The sequence below is a fragment of the Triticum aestivum genome, chromosome 4D, assembly GCF_018294505.1.
Source record: "Triticum aestivum cultivar Chinese Spring chromosome 4D, IWGSC CS RefSeq v2.1, whole genome shotgun sequence".
Classification (NCBI taxonomy): Eukaryota; Viridiplantae; Streptophyta; class Magnoliopsida; order Poales; family Poaceae; genus Triticum; species Triticum aestivum.
This window is the reverse complement of record NC_057805.1, coordinates 488503673-488509508: the sequence shown is the minus strand read 5'-3', so window position 1 is coordinate 488509508 and position 5836 is coordinate 488503673. Positions and strand designations below refer to the sequence as shown.

Genomic DNA, 5836 nt, shown 5'->3' with positions numbered 1-5836 from the left:
CGCGGCGGTGAATGGAACGAGCGGTGGCGGTGAAGGGACGAAGGGCGGCGGCGGTGAAGGGACGAAGGGAGGCGGCGGGCAAAGGAGGGCACAGAGTCGGGCGACTGTTTCTCGCTCGAGGGCACGAAACCTCGCTCGAGGGCGCAGAGTCTCCTTTTTTTCGCTGGTTAATTTTTGCCGGCTTTTTTTCGCTGGTTTAATTTCGTTCGAGTCAGTTGGATGCGACGGGATTTTGGGTGCGTGGGGGCGGGTGGGGTACTCGGCTGGAGCTTTTTTTTGGTTCATTGCGGCTGAGCGGGAGGTAGGAGAAAGAACCAAAGAAGTATCAAAAAAGACCATAGTAGATGGGACGAAAATAAAACCCGGAACGGAGACTACCAACTGAGACATTAGGAGTAGAGATACTGCCGGATTTAGTTTACAGGCGTATTATACAGGCCACAGAAGATTTCCGCGCGGAAAAGAAACGATGTGTAGAAGCGTGTATCTTAAACCCGCCGCATACAAACGTAACAGGGAATACCCGCGTAAATAATACAGACCCAATACGACGACGAACCAAGCACTTGGAACCAACTCACCTGACTTGTTCTTATGGAGGTATTTTGGTGGAAAACTCAATGCAATCGGGGCCTAAGTGCAATTAAAAAAAATCATATTTGTCTCAAGCGACATCAATGGTGCCGAAACCAAATTTTACCACTCCACATAGTTCAGCATCATTTGACATACATAGCTTATACTCAGGGAGGAACAAACGTCATGTCCATGCAGAAATCACACACTAGAAAATCCTTCATATTTGAAATTCAGAGTTATCGTACATGACTGTCGGAACTCTTAAGATGCAGCAGCACCCAGCAGCATGGTGCACATAGTGCGACGGTGTCCAGCGATGCCACAATTCTTGCAGCTTTCAGGTTTGCGGGGCCGTTTAGCATGTCACCTCCCTCAGGGCAGGTAGTCTTCTTATGACCTAGCAGTTTGAAGATGCTGTAGAACCTTGTCCTTTTACTCAGTCATTCATATGATGCCTTCTCCCTACTTGAGCATGGGAACCAGGTTTGTTGCTCGGAGCCGACAGTCAGCAAGTGCATCCCAGTTACCGGAAAGGGTCACACTGTTCTCGTTGTCAATCATCTCTCCCTCAATGTTGACATTTGTGCCCGCCAATGCAATGTGGTTGCGATTCGCCTCAACAACTTGTCTCTCCTCATAGTCAAGCACATCTCTTGTTTCGGGCTTTCAGCTAGCGGTGATGCCTCCACACTTATATCCTTTATCTGACCCAGCACGAGCGCATACGTCACGACGGATTAATCCCCAAACCTAACCAGCTCCATGCATGGCATCTAGGTAAAGGGTCGAGCTCCGACAGATGAAAGATTGGTTCACGGCTTGATCTCTTTGGAAGTGAGCAAGGTGCTGGGCCAGGATGTCCCTAGCATTTTCCCTCCATCTCTTGAGGATGTGCCGCTTCGATATCTGCGTCCCGCCAACATAATCTATCACCTGAAACATGCAAACTGAAACATTATTTTCACGGACAGATGAGCAACAACCAACATTGTGATGTCCCAAAATACCTTGAAAGCATGGCAGCACAGCATTCCCATGTGGGTGAAATGCCCGCATTCACACTCGAACCACTCGCCATCGTCCAACATGGTCACCTCATAAACAACCTTGCTCCACTTCCCACAGTTGTCGACATTGTTGTGTCTTGCAATGTACTTCTTCCTTTCAATTTCCTCGACCTAGTAAGCCCCATCCTCGAAAACATTGCAGGGCATTTGCACCGGCAAGACCGGCTGTTTTGCTGCTCAGGCTTCCCCTGCAAAAGGAAGTTATCAGCTGCAGTTAAGATAGCCGCATAGCCAATGAACAAGCGAATTACAAGAAAACAAGTGTTGTCTTATGTGTACTCACCAAGCATCCACACACAATTTCTTGCATACCCTTCGTCAGCTCGACATTCAGACCGCTCTTGCCATATCTTATACCAAATCCGAGCTCCCATGAATAAAGATTGTAGAAATCATATGTTCCCCGAGAGTCAAAACTCATTCCAGTTTCTGGCTTGACCACATTGTCCGATGGCTTATCAGCGTACCTCCTGATTGTTTCTTCCAATGGAGTAACTCTGCCAATGCACGGTGTCTATCAGCGGGTGCACGGCCAACTCTCAACCTGCAAAAAAGAAATCCAAGTTTTTTTAGACTCTGCTCACTTGGTAGCAACATCTATTTGTTTAGCATGGTTTCATTCCATTTTTCTGATCAGTGACAAAATCCACCTAAGAACAGACAATGTTATCTGCGAAAAATGGATCAGCATTGCATTTTACAACAACATTAGACAGTGACCAGCAGTAGAAATTTATTCATTTGCCACAGCCTGAGACTTTGAGAGGTCAGACAATTAACACTACTAAGCACAGCTTTAGATATGTGCAACAACATAGACAAATAAATTTGTCAGTCAATTTTCATCTCGTTTTTCTAGCAGGGTATCACATTTCTTGATTTGTGTCATGATTTTATGTACAAACAGACCATATTATCAGTGACACATGGATCAGCATTTACAGCCTCACCACGAATTAGCGATCAAACACCACAAATTAATTTGTTGCCACAGCATCAGGTTCTAAGAGGCCAGCCAATCGATACTAGTAAGCACAATTTCAGACGTCTCCATCGACATAGGCATGTAAATTGCAGAGTCAATCTCACCTCTTAGTCCATCCTGGTGCCTCTGGGTTCACTTTCCCGGAAGATTCCACGGACTGAGTCAAGGACTCCTTTCTCTTGCCTCCTGTGTCATCGCAGGGCACTCGCAGCGGCAAGACCGGCTATTCTGTTGCTCTGGTTTCCCCTGCAATTTTTTTTCCACTCTATCATCTATTTAAATATGAATTCCAGTGCAATAATTATGAAAGAAAATGTCAAAGATAATTTCAAAAGGTTTTAAGTGCTGACCGAGCATCCACAGACGATCTCTTGCAAACACTTTGTCCGCTCGACGTTCAAACGACTCTTGCCATATCTTATACCAAATCCAACCTCCCAAGAATACAAGTTATAGAAATCGTACGCTTCTCCAAAGGAATCAAAACTCATACCAATCTTTGGCTTTATTACATTGTCCGACTGTTTATCAGCGTATCTCCTTATTGTTTCCTCTAAATGAGTGACTCTACCAGCACAGGGTCCTCTATCCGGAGGGGCACGCCCAATTCGTAACCTGAAATTAAAATGCACTGTTTTTTCAGATGCCTTAAACTTATGTACAATGCCAACAGGCGATGGGCAAGACTTCTTTTTTGTTCTTAGCTCATCGAATGCCATGATAGGCTATACAGGTTAATTTCGCACAATGGGCAACAATTTTTAGGTGCCTTCAGTACGAATGCCATTGGGCAATATTTCTTTCATACTAATTTGCAATTAATAACAATAATGATTGCACGTATACCTTCTTGTCCATCCCGGTGCCTCCGGGTTCTCCTTACCGGTGGACTCGGCCGACTGCGTCGGCGACTGCTCCATCTTTCCAGTGCATTTGTTTCGCTCTGAAGAATCACCGAGGTAGAGTTCTGTTGTGTTACCGGGCTCGGGATGGCCAAGAAATCAAAATGTAGAGTTCTACTGGTCATTCACTTGCATTAACTTTTGGATTAACAATGTAGAGTTTTGTTGTGTTACCGGGCTCGGGATGGCCAACAAATCAAAATGATCAGCTGCCCACTAAGGTATTGTTTCACTTACAAGTCGTACTCTCAAATTCAACTTTATTTCTCATACAAAATAGTTCCTTTATATTTTCAAGACTTGGGTAACCAATCAAGTCATGCACAAGAGAAGCACTTTTGAATAGCTCTATATAAACTTTGCTTCTGAGGATTGCTCTACCAAACAATTACCCTCAGATGTAATACTTCCCCTTGAGATGTAGTAATTCACCTTACTATTCCTTTTGATGTTAGATGTGTAACTGTTCTACCGTCAAGAAAGATATTGATTAGTTGCTGGTAATTTTTTCACGGTTTAGCTTTCCAGTTAAATGTGGTCTTGGACACTGAATTTGAAAGGATTTTTCGCCAATTTGTGATTTCACCTACACTTTGTGTGATTAAAAAGCAGAGAAGATGCCCCTGCAAAAAAAAAGCAGAGAAGATGTATAGATGAAGCTGGATAGCTCGTATACTTCCAATTTCAGTACGTGCATATGTCAATATATACGTGGATAAGTGAGAGCTGGTTAGCTAGTACACGTAGATAGAAGCAAGCAACTAGAATCACCTTTGCCTGTTGAGATGCATCGAGCTCACGCCTTCTTCAAGTGTGACCCAACGACCTCCGGCGGCATCTCGCCACCGGCCACGGCCGGGCCCGCCGACTGGGTGCCCGCGCAGTGGTTCCACCTTCTACGAGGGAGCGGGTCGGCCACAGCCTTGGATGCGCCGGAGGCGGGCGGAGCTAGCCGCGACGGCCCCCGTCTTCCCACCGGCCAAGGATACAGCCCCGTGCGGCGCAGCGCGGCTGAAGCGAGCTTGCATGGACCCCATCTTGCCTGCAGTCAAGGCCACTGCCCCACGCGGCGCAGCAGGCCGGAGGCGGGCGGCGGTAGCCGCGACAGCTCCCTTCTGACCGTCAGCTACGGCGCCGAGCGGCGGACCTCACTCCTTCACGGAGCTGTACAAGGAGTGGCTATGAGTGTGGAACAGCAGCAGTCCGCTGGATAAGGCAAGGCAAAAAGATAGTAGTATTCTGTAAATAATTTGGGAAAAAGGAATTGTGGTTGTTTGAGTGGTGGGATCCGTCAGGACACGAGTCCGCTGGTTGGCCCTGCAGCAGACGGCGCGTGTCTGATCCTTAGGTCAGGTTCTCGTGACGGACCCGATCCACGGCTCCGCTCGTCAGCCTAACGTCCATTTCAACAGACGAGCCCGGGGCGCTGGAGTACATCACTGCTCATCCCCGTATACCGCTAGTCGACATCAATTTCTTCCACCCGTATTTTCTGCCATGGACCCACTAGCGCAAATCCCTAGAGCTAGACGTATGACCAAGATAACATGTTCAGATGCAGCCCATCTCAGTAACGCCGCTCTCGACCTTAGTAGTTGTCAGTATCATTATGTATCAGTCATCCTCATTGTTTCATTCTACAGTTATCATTTATAATTAACTTGCCATGCTATTTATCATTTTCTAGTTTCCATAGCATTCTTCATTTGTCAGTCTAGTTATTCTCCATGTTGATTCAGATTTCAATGCTTACTCTTCATTTTTTCAGTTTGTCCATGATAATTTTGGTGAGAAGGCGTTGCAGGTTGGGCCGCTGGAGCAGGAAGCTGCTTCTCCTTATGCATCCATAGTAAGTAGTGTCTCATGGCTGCTTAGTTAGTGATTGCTTAGTACTCCTTTCTTAGTTAGTGGCAGCTTAGTCCTCGTTTATTCTTGTTACAAACTGATGCAAAGATTTTGCACACAGGTCTTCTAGTTTACGCAAACTTATGCAAATAATCCAATCAACCCAGTCACTGATATGACAGGGTGGCCGTGGCATCATATTATTATATATTGTTACTTGTATCATGTTCGTACTATAGCAAATAGCAATCTTGGATCTTTCAATAGTATATCTAAGCACAACTGCACCAGCCAAGGTGAACAAGATAGGAGGTCATGTCTACGATGTAACAAGAGAGTGACCACTATTGTATCAGTCTTGAAGTTAAGTCATTAGTTTTTCCTTTTTATTGTGTCTTGAACAGTTTTGTCTTCACAATGTAAGCTTAGTTATATGGTTACTCACTCTGTCATGGATC

At 45.7% G+C, this 5836-nt stretch overlaps 1 long non-coding RNA gene across 1 annotated transcript; it reads right to left on the bottom strand.

Annotated features, from left to right (window-relative positions):
• Window positions 1-820: 820 nt before the first annotated feature.
• LOC123100511 (uncharacterized) lies at window positions 821-4688 on the bottom strand. The gene is made up of 5 exons (XR_006448414.1): window positions 2982-4688; window positions 2736-2877; window positions 1930-2190; window positions 1587-1834; window positions 821-1512 (listed from the first exon to the last, which is right to left on the bottom strand). It is a non-coding gene; the product is annotated as an uncharacterized lncRNA (long non-coding RNA).
• Window positions 4689-5836: the final 1148 nt, after the last annotated feature.